This window comes from Solanum pennellii, chromosome 9 (genome assembly GCF_001406875.1).
Source record: "Solanum pennellii chromosome 9, SPENNV200".
Classification (NCBI taxonomy): Eukaryota; Viridiplantae; Streptophyta; class Magnoliopsida; order Solanales; family Solanaceae; genus Solanum; species Solanum pennellii.
The window spans coordinates 13248536-13273597 of NC_028645.1; positions in this window are offsets into that span (position 1 = coordinate 13248536).

Below are 25062 nucleotides of genomic sequence, written 5' to 3' on the forward strand. Positions count from 1 at the left end.
TTATCACAATAAATTTTCAGCGGCTTGGAAACACTATCGACTAGTCCAAGTCATGAAATAAAGTTCCGCCCTCTATTAGCCTGAATTGTTGCCTCAAACCATGCCACAAACTTAACTTCCATAGTGGATGCAGCTATAACAGACTGCTTCACACTCTTCCATGATATTGCTTCTCCAGCTAATAGGAACTAATATCCAAATGTGGATTTTCTTGTATCCACATAATTAGCATAATCCGAATTTGAATATCCAATCACATTAAGATGATCAAATCTTCTATAGGTGAGCATATGATCTTTAGTTCCTTGTGAGTATCGCAACACTTTCTAGACTTTTCAGTGATCCATTCCTGGATTACTTTGATAATGGCTCAACATTCAAACAGCAAAACTGATGTCTGGTCTAGTAAATTTTTTGGCATACATTAGACTCCCAACTATTGATGTATAAGGAATATCATTCATTTGCTTATATTCCAATTCATTCTTTACACATTGATTGAGACTAAATTTATTTCCTTTATGAATCGTAACGGGACTTGATGAACATTTTTTCCATTCTTAATCTATCTAACACTTTATAAATATAGGCATTCTAAGACAAACCTAATAATCATTGTGATCTATTTTGAAATATTTCTATCACAGTCACATAGGATCCGATCCCTTATCTTTCATTTCAAAATTGTTAGTTAGATATCTCTTTGTATCGTGCAACAAACCAAGATCATTAGTAGCAAGAACGATGTCCTCAACATACAAGACTAACTTAATGTTTTTACTCCCTCTAACCTTCAGATTATACATCGATCAACAATGTGTTCCTTAAATCCAAAAGTTACAATAGTTTCATTAAACTTAAGATACCATTGTCGGGAAGCTTGTTTAAGTTGATTTGTTAAGTTTACACACCATGTGTTCCTTTCCATTTGAAGAAAACCCTTCAGGTTGATTCATATAAATTTCTTCCTCCAAATTTCCATTTAGAAAAGTTGTTTTCATATCTATTTGATGTAGCTCTAAGCATAATGAGTTACTAAATCCTTTATAATTCTGAGTTAATCTTTTCTAGAGACAGATGAAAATATTTCTTAGTAGCCGATGCCATATTTTTGAGTAAAACATTTTGCAACAAGTCTGCCTTGTGACGTTCGATGTTACCAATTGAGTCGCATTTGGTCTTGAAGACACATTTACACCCAACTCTTTTTGCAACCTTCTGGTAATTTAACAAGGTCCCATAATTCATTTTTCTCGATAGAATTTAACTCATGTTTCATAGGATATACCATCTATCATAATTATTACTCTCAATAGCTTATCAATTCCCAAGTCAATTTTTGACTCTTGTAAATATATCAAATAGTCATAAGAAATAACAGATTTCTTTTGTTTTTTAGATTTTCTTAATGCTACTTCTTGTTGTACATCTACTACAGGTTCATCAATTATCGCTTCATTGAGATTAACAAGAACATCAATTTGTTAATTTTGTTGATTGTTAGGTTGTACATCAATTTTAGGAACAACATCTTTAGAAGAAATAAAAGGTTGAGTTACCCTCACCCTAACTTCTTTAGTTTCAACTTTATGTGGTTCTTCACTGCAACTAATTTCACAATTCTCAATGAACCTAACATTTATAGATTCAACTATTCTTGTACTGTGATTAGGACAGTAAAATCTCTACCCTTTTAATTTTTCTTGATATCCAATGAAGAAACCACTGATTGTTATTGAATCTAGTTTCTTTTCTTGTGGGTAATAATTTCTAACTTCTGCTGAGCAACCTCAAACATGCAGGTGCCTTAAATTAGGTTTCCTACCAGTCCATTGTTCAAAAAAATTCTTTGGGACTACTTAACTAGGAACCCTATTAAGTAAGTAAATAACAGTCCTTAAAGAATACATACAAAATGAAAGTTGAATAGATGAATTACTTAAGATAATCCTAACTATGTCCATTGATGTATGATTACGCCTTTCTGCTACACCATTTTGTTGTGGTGTTCCAGGCATTGTGTATTGAACATATATACCACACTTTTTAAAAGAACTTAGCAAATGGACCTGGGTGGTGTCCATTTTAATCATATCTTCCATAATATTCCGCACCTCTATCTGACCTAATTATTTTCACCTTTCTATCTAATTATCTTTCAATCTTAGTAATAAATATCTCTAAGGCATTTATCGTTTGAGATATTTCATGCAACAAATAGACATACCCATAATGTGAAAAAATCATCAATAAAAGCTGAAAGTATTTTTCTTTACTGAAAAATACAATATCAAAAGGACCACATATATGTGAGTGTATAATTTTAAGAAGTTGTGTTCTTTTTATGCCTTCTTTATTTGTGTGTCTTGTTTGTTTTCTTTAATACAATCCACACAATTGTTAAGGTATGTAAAATTCAAATTTGAAAGAGTTATGTTCTTAACTAATATTTCCAATCATTCTATGGATATGAGACCTAAACATTTGTCCCACAAGAAAGCAAATTGTTCATTTACCAAGCTTCATTTGGTTTTAATATTATGATGTAGAGTTAAGAGTGTTTCGACAAATGGATTATAAGGATTCAAGTTTGTATAAGTTATCACAAATAGTACCAATAACAATTAGATAATAACGTTTACACAAACCAAAATATCCATTACCAAAATTAAAAATATATACGGTCTTATCAAACTTGGACAAAGAAAAAAAAATTTCAAAACAGATCGTATATAGAAGTCTCAAGTAAATCAAAGTGATGCCCAATATAAAGGATCAACCGATAAGTTCCTATTGCTTTAACTAGAGACTTCAGTCTATTCCCCATATACACATATCTTTCATTTTGTTTTATGGTTTATGTTGTTAGGAATCCCTTTCTTCTCGATCCATGCCTTAAATTTAAGGCAATCTTTTTGAAAGTGTCCAGATTTTCCATAGAAATGACATTTATCATTCTTGTGTTCCTTCTTATGTACTTGAGAGGAGGACTCACTAACATTATGGTGCCTCTATTTTTCTTTTTCATGTTAACTTCCTTTCCTTGATTCTTTAGCCTTACTTCCTCTTGAACCAATAGTCATGCAATTCATTCACGTTCCATTTGTCTTTCATGGTGTTATAGTTTATTTGGAAAGGGCCCTACTCAGATGGTAATGAGTTGATAATGAATTGTACAAGGAAATTTATTCCACTTTCATTTCCAAAGACTTAAGTCTTGCTGCTACGTTTGTCTTTTCAATGACACGCTCATGCATGGTACGTGAATCATCTAACTTCATGCTAGTCAAAATACCCATTAGTGTCCCAGCAAAAGACTTATCAGCAGTTTGAGAGGATTGTTCCACGAATTTCAGAAAATCTTTTGCATTTTCAGTGTTAAAAAGAGTAGTCTTAATGTTGCTCGCAATATTCATTCACATCAACATTATTCCTAATCTGTTAGATCGATCCCGATGCTTATAATAAGACCTTTCTTTAGTACCGCTAGATTTAGAAATAACAGTTAGATTCTCAGTGAAAAGTGCAACATCAAGATCGAAACTCCAAGATGGAGTTTGATCTGTTCGCACCAATGTGAGAAGTTAAGACCGTTAAAGGTTGTAACAAAGGCAGAGTGTGAATGAAGAGCAAATGCTGCAAATATAATATACTCATTTGTTAATACTTTGAGTTATAAATTTTTACTTACTATCAAATTCAGAAATGATTTATAAATTCTTAAATGTATACTGATGTTCTCCTTGGGAAAAATATCAAAATATAACTTTAGACATAATGATGCTTATATGTGAATTTAACGTAATTCATTAATTTTTAATGGGTCAATCAATAATGTTTAATATCTTTGGATAAATAAACAAAACTAACGACACATCTGAATTATCTCTTTAATGTTCATGGTTATAAAATGAAATAATCAATCTTTGGGTGATCCATAAATATCTTACAACCAAAAACATCAATATCTATAAGTGTTATATGAGTTCTATGAATCAAAATAATGGATAATTTAATATACGTTTCGTCATTATTATTTTGAATTAATTCTTCAATGATTAGACCACTTCCGTGATTAACTAATCTCATATACATTATTTCAAAATAAAATACATCATGATAGCGAATAATTATTTCACTTGATACTACCTATTACCGGTTTCAAATAAGGAACGAATTAATTTGATGAAAAAGAGTAGTTCTTAAACCCGACTGTTGATACCTACATGTAAGGATTTTAATAATTGTAAAAACATAAACCATCTATGAATTCATAAATCCTATCTATTATTCATGATCGTATAACTATATGATTTTCACATAAATGTATTACTATGATAATTCAATCAAGAATATATACCTGAATCAGCCATAGTGATTTTCAAAATCTTGACTTGAATTTAGTGGAAAACATTGTTTTCGTTCTCAAAAGTTGTTTCTCTCTCTTGTCTTAAACCTTATGAATAGTTTTGATGGGTAAGATTATAAACTTATGGTAGAGAGAGGACATGAATAGTTTTGATGGGTAAGATTATAAATTTATGGTAGAGAGAGGACCCTTTAAATAAGAGTGTGTTTAACATCATTTCCACCTTTCCATCGTGTTTAGTAGTTGACATAATGTGTTGTTTTAAAACTATTAAGTAACTCCCCACTTAATGGATAGTTTGAAGAGGTAATGGGTAAAGTGGAAGACTTAAGGGGTAGCTCGAAGTTACTAAGTAATTCCCCACTTCCCACTTCTCCACACATGTAAGTAACTTCCCTACTTATCCATTGGAATTAGAATTTAGTTAGTAATTAAATATTAAACCAAAATAAGATTGACCTGAACCATATAAACTAACACACGTGGGAAATAAAATTAACATTATTGGCACAAAGCCGCATTTAACAACAAAATATGAAGTTAAAAATGTGATTTGTCACGCCCCAAGCTACCCCCGAGACGCGGAAACAAAACCTAGGACCATAAGTGATCCAAAGCTAACCCTATTGGCATGATAATGAGCATACTAAAAAAATATAAATTGTTGCAGAAACTAAATCATAATTTTAAACTGAAAAGATGGGAATACCCATATTCTATAACTGAGATAAATGAAATAAACGAGTTTAATACAAAGAAGTTATTAACTCAATACTAAGCTGAAACTAACTATGTCTGAAATAAGCCTCTAAACTTGATTAGAAATATTTGACAAGCCCCAACTAAATCTAGTAAAAACTGAAACTAAAAAACTAAATACTAAAAATAAATTCATGACTATCGACCTCAGAGAAAGAGGACTCACCACTAAATTTGCTTACCTGAAGATCAAAAGTCGATCTTGGCGTGATCTGAATGCTGAAAACCTGAACCTATATCACGAGAAGATTTAGCGCACGTATACGTCAGTACTTTAAAGGTATTGAGCATGTAGGATAGAAAAAAGTTGAAATAAATCATAACTGAACAAGCACCAAAACAAGTATAATAATTTGAACATGATATAGAGAATTCTGAGCTAATTTAATGAAATGACCAATTTATAACATGCCGAAACTGGATACAGATAATGATTAATGCAAGAGAGTCTAACTGAACTGTGGGAGCTACTAATAACCTATAATAAAACAAAAGGAGCTAAATGTGTAGTCCAATGTATACGCCCCATCGAGAGGACCCAATATACCATGCCAAAGGTATAAAGGCATGCTAGCGTGACCACTAAACTAATTGCCCACAAAGGGGATTTACAACCTACTTGGCTAGTAGTTTTGGAACTAATTGGGTATGCTGGACCGTATTCCAACTTGGTATTATGCTAGTCCCATTGATTTATATAGTTTACTGATTATGTCTGAATTTTCATTAAATACTGGATAGCTCAAAATGAACACGGAAACTGAGAATGCAACAACTAATCTTGTAATTATGCATTAAAAATTGAGGCATGTATAATTGAATAACTGAAATATCTGACCTAGCATGTGTAATTCAAGGACTAAAGAATACAAAGCTAGGATTCTGAAATTTATGCGATAATATAAGTAATAACATTATAATTTGATTTGGAACATATATTTAATAAGTTCTTGAAGTTCTATGAAAGTTCTAGAAACCCTAGGTTTAAGCATGATAATAGAATCAAGAATCTGATCGAAAAGTAGGGACCAATGGGTGAAATGAACCCATTAGTGAAATCCCACATACTTGGTGATGAAATCCACAAAAAATACATAAGTTTCAGGGCTTGAATTGATGGAACTTGTTGCGTTCTTTAACTAGGGTTCTTGAGCTTTTTATCATCTATTTCTTTTAATTTTCTAAGTTTTGATTTAATGATTTGACTTAGATATGTTTTAGTTATGTTTCTAGGCTTAATCTGACTAAAATCTGATGATTTAGGGTCAAAACTACGTATCTTAGGGTTTAAAGGAAGTGGAAAAGGACCAAAAGACCCTAGCGTAAGTTGTTGTAGGACGAAACAACAACCTTGATAGATGGTCCATTCTTCCACGACGGTCCGTCGTTTGGTCCGTAGGTTGGGCCTATTCGACAGGTTTTTACTAAAATGGGCATAACGTTTTACTCGGAGGTCTGATTTTTTCAAGATTGGTGTCTATGGAAACCTAATTCAATTATCTATATTTCTTAGGTCATGAGACACCTAATTCATTTTGTGCTAAGAGTTATGATCAATTGAATGCATTCCCCCTTAACTGTCTGCTAATTCCCACCTATGGACGGTGCTGGTCATCCATGGTTCTTGTCATAGAGTTGGGGAAGGGGGTCTCCATCGACGGTCATGGACTACGGACTGCAGTCTGACCTACGGACCGTAAGTCCGTCCGTCGACCAACACTTAACCAATTTTCCTGGGCTGAGATTTTTGGGAGTTCTAATCCCATCGACGGTTGTGCTGGACGGACCGTAGGTCAAGCTACGGTCCGTCGATGGTCACGTTAGTTGCGCCTTTAGATTTTTTTTGAAAAAACTAATTTTTGGTCTATTTTGGCTATGGGTTGTTACATTATTTTCCCTTTGGGAACATTCATCCTCGAATGAAGACTAAACTAGCTGAAATAGAGGGAGAGAGCTGCAAACACAACTACTAAACGCTGAAAACTGAGTTTATGACTGAATTGAGTTCCGAGTACATGTAAATACGCTGAAAATGCAAGTAAAAACTGAGGGAATATGATTCTAAGACTAAATTCATGCATGAATGACTGGAAACAGAAGAGGAAATATTACCTCAAGCTGGAGTGGAATCGGAAGGAAATAGGTGAGGATACTTGTCTTTTATACCTGTTTCTGCTTCCTATGTAGCTCCTCTACGGACTGACTCCTCCATAAAACCTATACTGAAGCGACTTCTTTATTTCTCAACCTTCTAACCTGACGGTTAAGAATCTCAATCGGAACATCCTCATATGAAAGACAATATTTCACCGCCACACCCTATAATGGCACTACTGAGGCTGATCAACCACATACTTCTTTAAGAGTGAGATGTGGAAGACCGAAAGCACTGCTGCTAATTCTGCTGGAAACTCTAACTCATATGCCACCTTGTCAACCGTTTTGAAGATCTTATAAGGGCCTACATATCTAGGACTGAGCTTCCTTTTCTATGAAAATCTCATCACCCCTTTCATAGGGGACACTTTTAGGAAAACCCAGTCATCAACTTGGAACTATAGTTCCCTTCTCCTTACATCTGCATAAGATTTCTGACGACTTTGGGCTGTCTTAAGTCTATCTCTAATGATTTGCACTTTATCCATAGCATAAAAGACTGAATCTAGCCCTATCAAAGGTGCTGCACCTACTTCATACCAACCAATAGGAGATCTACATCTACGCCCATATGAAGCCTCATAAGGGGCCTTCTGATTGCTGGAATGGTAGCAATTGTTGTAGGCCAACTCAATAAGAGGAAGGTGATCATCCTAACTACCTTTGAAATAAATAACACAAGCTCTAACATATCCTCTAACATTTCAATTGTAAGCTCTGCCTGCCTATCCGTCTGTGGATGAAATGTTGTACTAACGTTAACTTGAGTACCAAGACCCTTCTGAAATGACTTGCAGAAATGAGAGGTAAGCTGAGGACCTCTATATGAGATGATAGACAAAGGAACCCCATGCAAAAATTTCATTAATTTAAAGATTGTCATAGTCCTCTGCCGAATCCGTAGTCTTAACCGCTAAAAAGCGAGAAGACTTAGTCATCTTATCAACTATCACCCAAATTGAGTCGTGCTGTCAGCGAGTACGAGGTAACCCTGTGATGAAATCCATATTGATAATATCCCTCTTCCAAGTAGGAATATCGATATCTTGAGTCATACCTCCTAGTTTCTGATGTTCTACCTTGACTTGCTGGCAATTGAGGCACTTACTCACAATTATGCTATGTCCCTCTTCATGTCATTCCACCAATAGACTTTCCGCAGATCGCGGTACATCTTAGTGGCACCTGGGTGAATAGAATATCTGGACTTATAGGCTTACGCAAGGATATTTTTTCTCAACACACCCACATCAAGAATAAACAATCTACCCTGGTAGCGAAGTACACCATCTCCCCCTTGGGAGAAAACTTCCACTCTTTGATTATGGACTGCATTCTTAAGTTCAAGAAAAATTGGATCACTATCTTGATTTTCCTTAACCTCCACTACGAAAGAAGATTTTTCCCCATTTTGAACTGCTACACCATTGTCTGATATGCTCATAAGGCGAACTCCTAAGCGAGAAAGCCTGTGAACATCCTTCACTAGCTCCTTCCTTTCTTCCTCAACATGGGCTACACTACCTATACATAATCTTCTAAGGGCATCTGCTACTACATTTGCCTTACCGGGATGATAATGCACACACATATTACAATCTTCAATGAACTCAAGCCATATCCTCTGGCGAAGATTCAACTCTTTCTGGGTGAACAAATACAGAAGGCTCTTATAGTCAGTGAGCACATCTATTTGAACACCATACAAGTAGTGTCTCCAGAGCTTGAGTGCAAACACCACTGCTGCAAGCTCGAGGTAATGAGTTGGATAGTTCTTCTCATTCACATTAAGCTGTCTAAAAGCATACGTTATAACCTTATCTCGCTGCATCGACACACAACCTAGCCCAACTATGGATGCATCAAAATAGATCACCTAACCATCTGAACCCTCTAATAGAGTCAAGAAAGGTGCTGTAGTCAATCTTGTTTTCAATTTTTCAAAGGTTTTCTCACAATCATCTGACCATTGAAACTTGACCATCTTCTGAGTCAACCTAGTCAATGGTGAGGCTATGGAGGAGAATCCTTCCATGAACCTTCTATAATAACCCGTTAGACCTAAGAAACTTCTGATATCTACAGCAGAGGTAGGTCCGGTCTTTTGTTTCACTACTTCCATCTTCGATAAATCCACTCGAATCCCTTCGCTAGATACAATGTCACCAAGGAAAGCAACGGATTGCAACCAGAACTCACATTTGCTGAAGTTAGCGAATAACTCGCGATCCTTGAGAGTCTGCATATCAATTCTCAAATGACTCTCATGTTCTTCCTCATTCCTAGAGTAAATGAGGATATCATCAATGAACATGATAACGAAAAAGTCCAAGTACTGTTTGAACAATGTGTTCATCAAATCTATGAAATATGCCGGAGCATTGGTTAGTCCAAACGACATAACTACAAATTCATAATGACCGTTCAAAGTTCTGAAGTCTGTTTTCAGAATTTCACTATCTTTGAATCTAACATAATGATAACTCGATCAGAGGTCTATCATTGAGAAGTGACTAGCACCCTAAAGTTGGTCAAACAAGTCATCAATCCTGGGGATGGGATACTTATTCCTGATGTGACCTTGTTCAACTGTCTATAGTCAATGCATATTCTGAGAGAACCACCTTTCTTTTTTACGAACAAAACTGGTGCACCCCATGGTGAAATACTAGGTATGATGAAGTCCTTATCTATAAGGTCTTTGAACTTCTCTTCAAATTCTTTAAGCTCTGCTTGATCCATTCTATAAGGAGGAATAAAAATAGGCTGAGTATCTGGAAGGAGATCAATTCCAAAGTCGATTTCCCTTTCGGGAGGGACTCTGGGAATATCTTCTGGAAATACTTCAGGATACTCACAGACTACTGGAATTTACTCAAGAGTTGGGGTCTATGAGCTAGAATCCTTAACCCAAACTAGATGATAGACATAACCCTTATAGATTTTCTTTTTGGGCTTAAGGTAAGAAATGAATCGACCCATAGGCCTAAGCTACTATGCTTCCTTTCTAAGTTTGGTTCGTCTGGAAAATGAAAATGAACATGTAACATTCTGGAAAATTACATGTCTAGTGAAGAGCCCAATAGGTCTTTAAGAATTCGTATTGGGGATACATAGGCATTCCAATGCCCAATATTGAGAAATATTGAGCATAGTATAGAAAATTGGCTAAGGGGTATTAGCCAATTTCTATATCATACCCAATAATAAATATTGGGCATACTAGAAAATAGTGGCTTAAAGGGTATTGGACATATACCTAAGTATTAATGAGCTTGTTTAGGATATGTACCTGCAATGAAGACCCTAAGCTAAAATTAAGAAATTCATCAGTTTCTAACACATTAGGTACTAGACATCCAAGTGTCAAGCCTAGTACCCTAAGTACATAGCCATTTAAAATGATCATGTAGAGTGATCAGTGCCCAAGGACATAGTGAGGGTACTTAAGAAAATAAGTAAATAATCCCAAATGAACCATAAATAATAGTTAGTTAGGAAAGTACAAATAACCCATGTTCAAGCACATGTGAATGACATGTGAAGAAGAGGCCAAAGGAGGGGACCACCTTAACCGAATTCGGTTAGGGTAGTTAAGGGGAAAACGTGCACAAGGGACCACTCCATGTGGGGCCTAACTTCCTAATTAATTCTAGACTATAACCTACTGCCGTAAATATCTATATAACCTATTATCAAATTAAATAAATTAATTAGTGCACCCGACAACCTAAGGCTTAACCGGGTGACACTAACCTAGTAACTAGTTAAAGAGACAACCTAGTAGCTAACCTAGGATGGTCCAAAAGGTTGTTTATGGTCCTAACAACTTAGGGGTACTTTAGTAATTCCCCTAGGTTACCTAATTAATTAATTTATCAACTTAATTAATTAATTTAAAAGGGATAAAACTGAAACTACAAAGGAAATTTCTAGATTTCGGTTAAGACAAGAAAGGGACAACCTACTACCTAACCTAGGATGGTCCAAAGAGATAGTTAAGGTTCTAAAACCTTAGGTATACTTTAATTATTACCCTAGGATAATTAATTAATTATTTTAGAAACTTAATTAATTAATTTAAAAGGACAACCGAAATCACAAAGCAGTTTCCAGATTTCGATTAAAACAAGAAAAAGACAACCTAGTGCCTAACCTAGGATGGTCCAAAGAGTTAGTTAAGGTTCTCACAACTTAAGGGTACTTTAGTAATTATCATCTAATTAATTAAATTAAAAATTTAATTAATTAATTTAAATTTTCAAAACGAAATCCTTTCACTAACCTAGAATAATTCAAGAAACATCCTAGTACTTAACCTAGGATAGGCCTAAAGGGTTGATTATAGTTCCAATGACTTAGGGGTACTTTAGTACTTACCTTAGGTCCCTAAATTAATTTAATTAAGGATTTAATTAATTAATATAAAGTTAAAATGTTTCCTTAAACCGTAGTCAACACCAATTTCCATATTTGACTAAAGTGTTATGTTTTCCTATGTTTAGTCAACTTAGGAGGGGCGTTTTTATAATTGATTAATTAGTTTATTAAATTAACTTATTAAACCTAAGTTTTATAATTCAAGATAAATTCCTAAACCTAAAAATCATGATCAAAACGTTGAGACTCACGACACTAAGGCAGTAGGCGCCAAACCACAAGAAAACACAGAACGTTAAAGATTTCTGAGGCGAATTCAAGGGTTTCTTCAAGGTTTCGTGCAAGGTGATCTTCGTAGATTAAATTCTACATAAGGAATGGGTTTCTTTCCTGGAATTTTTCTCCAAGAGAACTTTCTTTCCAACGATTCAACGATCTTGAAAACTATGGTTGTTCCCGTGTTCTCGTCGAACTCCTTTGTCCCTAGTATCCTTTTCGATTAAATGTTGAATAGGTTAGAGATAATGTTGTTCGTATGTGGTTCTGGTTGATGTTATGTTTAATGTTCTTGAACTATGAATGTCGATTAACCTATGAAGTTGTGATCGTATAAAGTTAAGTGCTTAAAACGTGAGTCATGAATCGACGATGTGTTAGTTACACCCGTAATTTTTTTAAGTGTTGATGTGTTTGTCCGAATATTGCGTTGATGTTATTTTACGTTATGAAGGTCTTAAATTAATCAAATATTAATATGATGCTTTTCAATATGTCTTTAAAACATTACCCTAAAGTCATGAACCAAAATTGGTTAAGAGAATGATACTATGTTAAGATGTATCCGAAACTATTATGTATGAAGATGATTACAATTTGTTGTGCATACCTACTGTAAATGTGACTTGTTGATGATGTTGTGCCCGTTAAATGATCATATTATTCTGTTCAAGATGTTTAAGAACGTATGCCTAAAGTTATGCTATAAGGTTGGCTAAAAAGACCTCCATGAAATCATAATTTGAGTGATTGTTTGGCTTATGCCAATAAAATGCCTAACAATACATTATCCAAAAGGGATGCATGCAAATACCTATAATTTTATGTTAAATAATTAAAATATTTGCTAATGAATAATATACATATAAACTAAGCATAAAAGAATGTAAAATCGGCCTTTGCCAACAAAAATAGTTATGTAATCTAAACCCATATGTTTATGCCAATACTAATCATATGCCAATATTGTGTACTAAGACTATCAAATATATTATAAGCACTCCTAAATTCATTCAATGAATCCATAACGAAGGGCATGCCATTCATTGGGACAACACCCAACATGCTCTAAAATAATGAACTATGAACATGTGTAACTCATTTAAAGAAGTTCTCATCGTCCATAAACTATAAAATGAAGCTACTACACTAAAGTAAAGAAGTAACGTGAGTTATAATATAATTAAAGGGGTCTAAATTAAGTTAGTGACTAGAATGGGGTGTTAAGGAAAGTGAGACAAATCTTATTCACACCTAAATTAATATGTTAAAAGAATACTCACGAATGAAGGTGTTTGAACGTGTCAGACTAGTCTCATTAACACCTAAGGATGATATGTAAGGACAATTCACATTCATCAATGTTAAGTAGGATGATATGTAAGAACAATTCACATTCATCAATTTAAATTAAGGATGACAAGTCATTGAAAAAGTAAGTAAATCTCAATCTAGAAGAAGCCTTCGATAATACTTGAGTCAACTCTAAAAGATAATGAAAGTGAGCATAACGCCGATAGACTAGTTATGCTCATGAGCTTGCACGTGTAAGTATCATGCAAAGAGGCTACAACCGAGGTGGATAAGTAGTCTCATTAAGTCCCTAGTCTTCAAACTATGTCTAGACAACATAGGAACTAGCCAGTGGTTTCCACCTAAGTGAGCCAGGTATGTATGGTTTCACCTTGGCCGGTGATTCCACCCCTTTTTCGATGTGGAGCAGACACAGAATTTCATGTTTAGATCACATGATCTATGTTGGTTAATGCTCACGATATGTTCTTGGTTCACTATAGCCGTGACCCACTCCTTTTTGGTGTAGAGTGAACACTTGAGATGGATCCGCCTTGGCCAGGGATCACCCCTTTCCATGTGTGGGGCATACATGGGATTCAATGAGTATCTCACATGGTCTAAGATTAATTTTAACTGATGAATCACCTGTTTTCAGTGTGGGGGAGACACTAGATTTCATGTTAAACTCGCATGATCTTATTCCTACTGATGTCATTATGAAAGTCAGAATGAAGTTGATCATAGAACGTATGTTCAAGGTGAGGAATGATGAAGATCTTAAGAATGTCAAGTTCCAATATCACACTCATGAAGTTTCAGCAAATAATGGCCAAAGCCAAATAATATTGGTTTATAATGACTTCTTATATGATGTCAATAAAGCGAAGTAGAAAGTAATGTTAATTAAATACCTCATAACTTCCCTAAGATGTAAGTAATGAAATAAATGGCATGACCAATATAGTTTGGCTTATGAAACGTAAGAAATGTATAGTGTAAAGAATAACTCACTATGTCTTTGGATTACTTACTTGATTCGTTGTGGTTATGGGACCACAATGAATCATTGCATTTGTAAGTAAATCATGGGACCAAAGAAATTCTTGAACTACACAACAACAAGAAGAAAAAGACTGAAAATAAATCTAAGTAAAGATCAAAGAGCTCTCGGGTTGGGGGTTAGAAAATTTTCAAATCCTCACCCGAGTGGTTCTAAAATTATGTTGATGATACTAATGTCTTTTAATCATATAGCAAATGAGTTTTCTTCTTTTAATTCATTAAAATACATCATATTCATACCACAATTCACAATCAATAAATTAGGATACTCTAATGAATAGACTTTCCAGAAATGTCATGTTGCTTAGGAAGAGATTTCATTGATCATGCATAGCTTTATGTGTATGTGTGCATACACCCATACTTAGTACAATTGGGTAGTAACCCCCTACTATTTACTATTTTTATAGATACAGGTCAGAGGACAGATTGACGACACTTGCAGCGATTTGTACATCAGCGTTCTCCAGAGCATTTTGTAGGTCCTGTTGCTTTCGAGGATGCTACAGTTTTCGTCTAGCCCTAATTTTAGACATAGCTGGTGGATGTTTTCCCTAGCGTTTCTTTCGTACTTTCATTTCGAAGCTTTGTAATAAGGTCGTATTTGGAAAACTATTTATGATATATTCATCTTCTATTTCTAATTGACTCTTACGATAGATGGTTGTTTCTTTATGTTGAGCTTAGTATATGATGAAATGTGTAACTACTATATGAAGTCTATGTATTCTTAAAACATTTAAAAAGTTTTCAACTTTCCATAAAATTTAACTAGATGAATGTGATGAATGCAAGATGAGGTTTGTCTACGACCTCTAAGAGGTCAACGACGTCGATGCCTGTTCGGATTCCAGAATCCTAGACATTACCGAACAATCCTAGTTCTACAATCGATTGATTCATAACAGTAAGGTAACCAATCAATGCATAGAATGAAATCTAAGTCTACCATTTCTAACTCTACAAGATCTGCTGAGGTGACTTTCTCAGATACAATGATAGGGCAAGTTCTGTATACCCATCTAGCTATAAGTGGTTCACCAACTGGAGTAGAGACCGAGAAAGGTTCTAGGAGATTTTCTGGACTAACATTGAATTGGACTGCTATATTGAGTTATAAAAGAAAAAGTCATCTCTGTTGTCTTTCCACTTAGTTAATATGCGAGTCACATCCCTAAGCTGATACGATGCCAATTTCACCTATCACAACCAGTTACTTGCATCACACCAAATATTTTTTTGACCTCATCAAGATCTTCTAGGGTCCTTACCAACTTATGACCCTAAAAACTTAGGCGAATTCATCCTAACAAAATCACAAACTCTAGCGGCCACTAATCATTCATTTCTATTAGTAGGAACTCAAAGTTGCTGATTGTTCTGGTTGGTCATACTCTGAGCCAAAAGCAGAATTGGCATTCTGAAACTCTATATTATAATTTCCATATCTGGTACTAGAGGAACTGCATTAGCATTGCGTACATTATCATTCCATGCCTAAAATCTACGAAAAGGCATGATCTTAAGCGCACAACGTTGAGTTAGAATGAAATTAGATCATACCATACGCACATAAGCGTAAAAAGAAAGTGAAGTTTTCCTAATACACTTTGTAGCCTCCCTCTCATTAGATGTGGTGCACTTCATGCCCATTAAAAGTACTCTACTTAGTGAGACTTTTCAGACATCCTAGGACTCTTGAACAGAGTGCTTTGATACCAAGTTTTTTCACGTCCAAAGCTACCCCCGAAATGCAAATACGGAACCTACGAACACAAGTGATCCCAAGCTAACCCTGCTTGCATGATCATGATCATATTAAAAGAATATAAATCGTTGTGGAAATTAAATCATAATTTTAAACTGAAAAATTGGGGAATACTCATATTTTATAATTGAGATAAATGAAATCAATGAGCTTATTACAAAGAAGTTATTAACTCAATACTAAGCTTAAACGAACTATGTCTGAAATAATCTTCTAAAGTGGATTAGAAGTACTAGGACAAGCCCCAGCTAAATCTATTTAAAAATTAAACTAAAAGACTATGTACCGAAAAGAAACTCACGACACCTGAATCATCTTGCGTGATTTGGATGCTGAGAACCTAAACCTACATCACGAGAAGATTTAGCGCACGTATGCGTCAGTACTTGAAAGATACTGAGTAGGTAGGATCGAATAAAGCTGAAATAAAACAAACCTGAACAGGCACAAAAGCAAGTATAGTAATCTGAACATGATATACCGAATTCTGAGCTAACTAAATGCAATGACCAATTTGTAACATGCTGAAATTGGATACTGAGTATACTGATAAATAATCTATGCAAGAGAGTCTGACTGAATTGTGGGAGCTACTAATAACCGATAATAAAATCACATGAGCTAAATATGGATTCCGATGTATACGCCCCATCGAGAGGACCTTATATACCTTGCCAAAGGTATAACGTCATGCTGGCGTGATCACTAAACTGATCGCCCACAGATGGGACTTACAACCTACTTGGCTAGTAATTCTGGACTAGTAGGGTACGCTGAACCCTAGTCCAACTCGGTATTGTGCTACTCCCATGGATTTATATATTTAACTAATTATGTCTGCTTTTTTTGTAATTACTGGATAGCTCAAAACTAGCATGCAAACTGAGAATGCATTAATTAATTGGTAAATATGCAATAAAAACTGAGGCATGTATAACTGAATAACTGAAATATCTGACCTAGCATGTGTAATTCAAGGACTGAACAAACACAAAGCTAGGCTTGTGAAATTCATGCGATAATATGAGTGGTAACATGATAATATTATCTGGAACATATATTTAATAAGTTCATGAAGTTCTATCAAATTTCTAAAAAAATCTAGGTTTAATCATGATAATAGAATCAAGAATCTGACTGAAAACTAGGGACCTAATGAGTGAAAGGAACCCATTAGTGAAATCCCACATACCTGGTGATGAAATCCACGGAAAATACTTATGTTTCGGGGCTGGAACTGCTCGAACTTGTTGCATTCTTGAACTAAGGTTCTGGAGGTTTTTATCCTCTCTTGCTTATAGTTTTCTATGTTTTGATTTAATGATTTAACTTAAATATGTTTTAGTTATATTTCTAGGTTTAAACTGATAAAATTTGATGATTTAGGGTCAAGACGAGGTATCTTAGGGTTTAAACAAAGTGGGAAAAGACCAAAAGATCCCAAGGTAAATTTTATCGGACCAAAAGACGACCTCGACAGATTGTCCCTTGTTCCATCGACGGTCCGTCGTTTTGTCCGTAGGTTGGGCGTGTTCGATAAACCTTTACTAAAACAGGCATAACTTTTTACTCGGAGTTCTAAGTTTTGCATGGTTGGTGGGATTGGAAATCTAATTAAATTATCTATATTTGGGTAGGTCATGGGACACCAAATTTAATTCTTGCTAAGAGTTATTACCAATTGAAGTTGACCTAACTACATTTTCTCCATATCTGTTTGCTAATTCCCACCTACGGTCATACCTACGGACCATAGGTCCACCAATGGACCGTGCAGGTCATCCATGGCTCTTCTTAGAGAGTGGGTGAAGGAGGTCTCGATCGACTGTCATGGACTACGGACCGTAGTCTGACCTACGAACCGTAAGTCCATCCGTCGACCAACACTTAACTAATTTTCCTGAGCTGAGATTTTTGGGAGTTTCTGATTCCATCGACGGTTGTGCAGGATGGACCGTGGGTCAGGATACGGTCTGTCGATGGTCACGTAAGTTGCACCTGCAGATTTTTCTGAAAAACTTATTTTTGGTCTGTTTTGGCTACAGTGTGTTACATGATTGGTAGAATTTCTAACTTACAAAAGAATAATTGATTAATAGAAATTTTATATTTCACCAATAATTCTAAAGTTAGATTTTATTTGTCTAAGTTTGGTTCATATAGGACACAAAGCCTATAACATTTTTATAATGCAAAATAAATCAATTCTAGTTCTACTATCTCAAAATTATTAAAAATATATGTGGGATTTTTTTGATATTCTAAAATAATTTAAGACATTTTGAGCTCTATTAATTTGTTCCATACACACTTATATCATCAAGTTGATGAATAATGTGATTAAGTCATAAACTTTATCACAAAGTATTAATATACTTTCTCCCGAAGTTTAACTCCTTTGTCTCAATGTAATGCTCCCTTTACCTCCAAGTTATATTGTGTAATATGTTTCCCTACACTGGATATCGTCACAACCCAAGTCTACACCCTATATTTTATTGAAACTCTAGATACATTATTGATACCTATGCAACGCTTTATCCTGACTGACTACAAGCGGAAGACTAAATCAAGCATATAAAAACATAAAAACTCAAATGAATTCAATAAAATCAATTACAATATTTTTAAAACTCAAATTATTAACTTTGAATAAAATAATACAATCAACTCTCCAGAAATAGGGAACTCAATCTTTAAAACAATTAACAAAATAAATGGAACATACTTCTCAAACTCTACTTTCTATCTATGGTGTTTTTATATGATAAAGATGGAAGTCGGGAAAAGACCCACGACATCATAAAAGAACTAAAAAAGCGAATGAAATCCTCCAGAAGTAATGAAGTTCAACATAGATAACTCTAACTCCAGGTGGTTTCAATGAAACTCTCATTGATGACCCTTAATACCAGTATCTTCATCATGAAAAGATGCACACCAAATGGCTCAGTACATTTAGTGAACGAGCAAGTAAAGGGAATTACTAAGGATAAACATAAGCTTCAACTGGTTGAAAAGAAACATACTTACCTATTCTGAACTCACTCAACTCAAGAACATTGATCAACTCAATAATAAGATACTTGACTCTGGATACTCAACTCTTGATAAAGCAACAATACATATACCATATATGGAGAACATTTAAGACAGTGGAAATCAACTCAGTTTATATGCAACGATACCAAATAAACTCTTCTTGTGTATGAAAATATATAAGAATACAAAATATCTCTCTGGGAGTTTCTATAATCGAAAACCATCACTATAAGCTATGTGATGATACAATGTCTTTCCTACGCTGCCAGAATTGTTTTATTCTTTTTCGGGGTATAGAACCTCTCAACTAAGTTGATCTACTAGTCTATGCTAAAAGATTAAGGAATCATAATAAAGTATGATCGTTTCTACCCACAATAACTACATGGTTTATGGAGACTTGAGTTATTATGAATTCATCCCTATATCAGTACTAAATACTACTCCCAAAGTATATTCAACTCATATGTTTAAAAACATAACTCTTTTTTTTTGTGGTTTGAGATTATTACTAAAAAACTAGCTCAAAAACTCTCTTGGAAATCAGTGTTTCCTTATCTTTTAAATATGAAGACATTTACTCTTGGAAATACTTAGTTCTCATATACCATTTTAAAGAAAATAAACATGACTCTAATATTTCTCAACTAAAGTTCTCAAGTCTTAAGACAATTTTAGAAAAAATTGTAAAAGACTTCTAAGCATAAAGATCATGCTGAATTATGGACATATACGACTCAATTCAAGTTTTCAATAACCATAACTATAACTCAATACTCCGACTCAATAACTCAGAAGTCAAGAACTTTAATGGTAATACTTGTTTCAAAAATGCTCCACTCAGAGGGTTCATGCGAAATTATGTATATGAACTACTCAACTCAAGGACTTCAAGATAATTTTCATCTCCAACGTGCTCAACTTGTAGGGACCATGAGAAATTATGGGCATGAACAACTCCACTCAAGGACTCCAAAGGTAATATGTTACAGTCCCATGATCAGGAATAAAATATAAAAAGGGATTACCAACTCAATACTCAAGACTTAGAACATTGAATACACAACTCTCGAAGATACTAAAGTACCTATGGAGATCATGAGAAATTGTTGGGCATGAACGACTCGACTTAAGGGAATGAATAAGAATATGGAACGCATGTATACAACTATTCTCATTCTCATACTTCTTGAAAACTTAACTCAAAATCAATAGTTGATCTCAAAGACTTTCTCCAACTCTACTTTTAACTCTCTCATGAATTTTAATTATGAATTCAAGAGTTATGGTTCATCATATGAAAGATCTAATTATGACAAAGTAGACTCATGAATGCATTCTCCTCTTTGTCATACATACTTGCTCGAGTCTTCAAACAAGTTTTATGAAATTGAAAAAGACTTCTCATAAATACTAAAAGGGACTTTCTCAAACTGATTGAAAGAACTCTCAAGACTTTATTCTTAACTCTACCGTGAATTTGAATTGTGAATTCAAGGTTATAATTTTTGGTAGGAAAGATATTGTGATGATTAAAAGTTTTTTAGATAGTTAATCACGAGAAACGGTTGATTTTTTTTTTCTAGGGAGCAAGTCCGCAATGCGGGAATGAATTAAAATGTTTGGTTGAAATAAATTTTTAATCAAAGGATTTGACGTTCTCTCTGTGACGCGGAGAGAAAATTCTCACTCTCAAGGGTGGTCCTGGTACTCTGTTTCTATCTGACTTTTTCTTAATAAATTTTCAATCAAATTTGACCTAGAATCCAATGGTTTCTTTCCCAATACTTGGATTATATTAAAAACCATAAAAACACACAGATATACTCAATAAAACCCTCAAATCACTCACTTTCATATCAATAATTCATCAAAACTCTAAGAAAACAAGATTTAGAATCGAACTTCAAGAACACTTTTCAAGAACTTCAATGTTTCATCTTTATAGACAGATTTGAATATGAAAAATCATGTATGGCATGTTGGTGAACGAACGCAAGACTATGGAAACTTACATACCTCTTAGGGATCAAAATTGTGGCGAAAATCTACAACAAAACTCAAGAACCTCGACGAACGCCTTGATCCTTTCCTCTTTTTTCCTTTCTTCTCATTTTTTCTCTTTTGAACTATTGACTAAAACCCTAGGCGTATATTAGGATTATATAACTCAAAATAATAGGTTTCTACCCTTATAACCTTACTAAATATGGATAAAATCTGTTTTGTTATGAAAAAGACAAAAATACCCCTCACTATTTTCAGGTAACTTTCCTTAACTGGAAAGCCTGACTTCAAAAGGGTATATCTCACTCATCCTTACTCAAAAAGTAGCAAACGTGGTGGCGTTGGAAACAAAATTCAAAGAAATCTTATTTGCCATCTCATGGCACACCTAACTCATCATCTACTAAGATAAATGATGGTTTAAAGTTCACCCTAAAGTTAGAAGAACATAGGAATGACTTCAATGAATTCTTTCTAGTTCTTTTAGGAACTAAAATGTGCTACATCTAGTGAATTTAACACTAAGGAGAAATTGAAATTCCTTAGTAAAACCTTACTCACTATGAACAATGTTTCGAGTCTTAGCTCAATTTTTTTCGGGGTGTTACAATATCTTCTCCCTAGGATCGTTCATCCTCGAATGACAACTGGTCTGGGCATGGAATGAGTTGCTTCTTACTAATGTCTAAGTCTAATGGTACGATATTACTATATTGAAGCTTAACCAAAATCCTTAGGTTAGGTATCTATACCTCTCTACAGAAAATCTTATCCAAACAATATTACTTTTTACTACCACATTGGGCTCATATAAAGAAAACTCTAATGTTTAACAACTCCATATTCAAGATTAGTACTCTAACAACTCCATGGAATCCTACTAACCAACTCCTTTAAAACCAACTAAGGGTTCTCATTCAAGAATTTCTCATGGTAAAACCCCATCCTCCTCATTTATAACTTAGAGGGAATTATCACACTATAATTATCATGATAGGATCATTAACATTCTCTTTCTAACATCACTCCATCACTATAAGGACCTACGAAATGTCTCCATTACCCTTTAGAACTAATTGCTATCTTATTCTCAAGCACTTTACTTGATTTCTCATCTCGTCACCCCCTTTTTGTCTAAAGCTAACACTTGAAAGCTATGGATGTGTTTCATTATCATTAACTGGTTTAAATTTCTTTTACTTTAATACTCGGGAAAAACATAGGTCATGACTACCAAACTCTTCATAAGAAGGCACTAAGACATCTTTCTAATTACATACCCTCTCGGTACACCGCTTAATGCTCTTCTTACTCTTCTGACTTAGCCACACTTCCCTGCCCATATGTAAAGGTTAGGGTCCCTCACTTGTACCACTCATATTTTTTTGCATTTAACATCTCAATTTCTTTCCAACTATATGCCAAGTCTACTAGATCAAATCTCAAGACTAACATGATAACCCTCATGTTGCCATTTTTTGGATCATGACACTAATCTCAAATTCAAGCTCAATGTTCATTATTAAACCCGAATGTCAATATGATTGCTCGCCTACTATACTTTACCTCAAAACTTTAGTAGTTCTCTTCATTTTGAGGTATTTATTGCACTGCATTTTGTTTTTGCTATTTCATGTTCGTTTGGTGTTGTTTTGTTGTTCTATTCCTATTTTGGTGTTGTTTTGCTTATTTTTTTGTTGTTTATATACTGATTTATCAAAATAAATTGTTCTTTTTTTTCTGTTGTTTTGTCGTATTTTTTTCTAGTTTGGTATTGTTTTTCTTACTTTTTTTGCTGCTTTTGTATTGATTTATCAATTTTAGAATTGTTTTTTCCAATTTTTTAGTTGACTTGGAATATTGCTGTGTGTATTTCTGTATGCAAGTTTTTGTCCTATTTTCAAACGAAATATGATCTTTTTACTGGTTTTTAAGCATTAAAATGTTCAAGGTGGAAAAAAAAGAAAAAAATAAATGTTTTTAGGCAACTTGTAGTACTTTCATTGCGCTAGGAAAACATACAAGATATATTTATATGAGAAATTCATAGGGAGATAAATACAACATAAAACGACTACTTTTACTACAATTTCAAATCCTCATCTTCTTTCTTTTCAAGGTGAGACCAATCCTCCATGTTGTAGGCATACTTCTTTTTCAGACACAATGTGGTTCTATGGTTGTTGTTTATTATTTTTAAACTAGGCACATTAGGCTAGTCTCACTTCCTTTATGCTTGCATAAGAGAATGAATTTGTATGACTCCAAGGCCTTAATTATAAGAGTTGGTAATGTGCCCTCCCTGGAAGTGGGTTGTGTCATTTTCTTTGTGTAGAAAAGCATGGAGTCATTTCTGTGTAACTAGGATTAATAGTAAAATTGAAAAGCTTAATAATGTCGCACATGAAAAGTGCTTATTCTATTGATTCATCCAGTTTCTTTGCTACCTCTGCATAAAACACTACACATGAAGAAAAATTCTGATTTTTCTTTATCATTGCATTGAAGTCTCTATGGGTGACACTTTTAACTATAAGCACCCTTGCGGCACCTTGCACAACTAACCAAATATCTCTCTTCAGGCAAACATACTTGGTATATTTCTAATTAACATGAGCCTTATTGTCTCATATAAATGTCTCTTGATTGCTAATTTCTTCTCAAGAATTTCCAACCACTGCACATCTTTTAAATTTTCGAGTGCGATTTAGATTCTTCAAAAAACATGAGTACAATGATCAGTTATATGAGCAGCTAATTTTAACCCTTGGTTAGGGACACAATATTGCTTAAGATAGATTGAAAGTGGGGAGAATTGGAGCAGATTAATTTTTTGCACATAAGAATGAAAGAATGTCCAACCTATGATGTGTGCTATTTTTTTATGCACATGAAGAAATCAATCTATAGCATATGAGGATTTGGGGGGTGTCATGTACTTAGACATGTATTTATTTTTTTTAGTTCTTTTAACGTAGTCAACAAAAAGGATGTTTAGTCATGTTTTGCGGTAGTTGAAGGATGTTCTTTTGTTCACAATTATACTATAAGGATGTACACTAAGTTTGAGTTATGCTAGAGGGACGATTTAACCTAAAACTCTGTGAAAGTTTATGACAATATAAGGGAAAAGATTGCATAGCACTTTGAAATAAAGGAACAACCGTCCAAATTTTTCCTCTCGTTTTCTTACCATAAATCATTTTAATTCAATTCATTTTCACAAATTAACTCTACATTCATGTACACACATCTTATAAACATGTATCTAACCATATGAACTCAAGAAAAACACTTCTACATCGAGAAATTCCTAAATCTCAACATATGTTAAAGAACCAACGCAATTCAAAACCAACTAACAAGAACATTCAATTTCCAATCGTTTTAGAACTATTTCACTCTGAATCAAACATGCTTGGCACGTGGGTGAGCGAACCCAAAGATATGGAAGACTCATTACCTTATAAGGGTTCACCCCCAAAAAAATCCAAACTCAAGCTCGGAGGTTTCTTGAAGAGTTCTTGATTTCTCTTCTTTTCTCATTTTTTCTCATTTTTGCAAGCCCTAGCGTGAATTCTAATTTTAGTAAACTGAACAAAATCTTAGTTTACCCCTATTAATTCGTAAAAATGAATTGATATACTTAAGTAAGTAAAGTACTAAATTTCCCTTCCCTAATTCAGATTAGACTTTCCTTAATCCAACAACCCAACTTCCGGAAGACATAACTTACTCATAATCGCGCAAACATGGAGGCGTTGGAATGATTATTTCAAGAAATTTCCAACCATATATCGAAATACACCTAACTCATCTTCAGATACAAGTTATAGTCATTTAACATTGACAAAAAAGTCACTTTTAACTTACTTAAAAATTTTAGATTTCCTCCTACTTCCAAATAAGTATTTTCTGGATTTTTAACTACTTTCTAAATAATTCA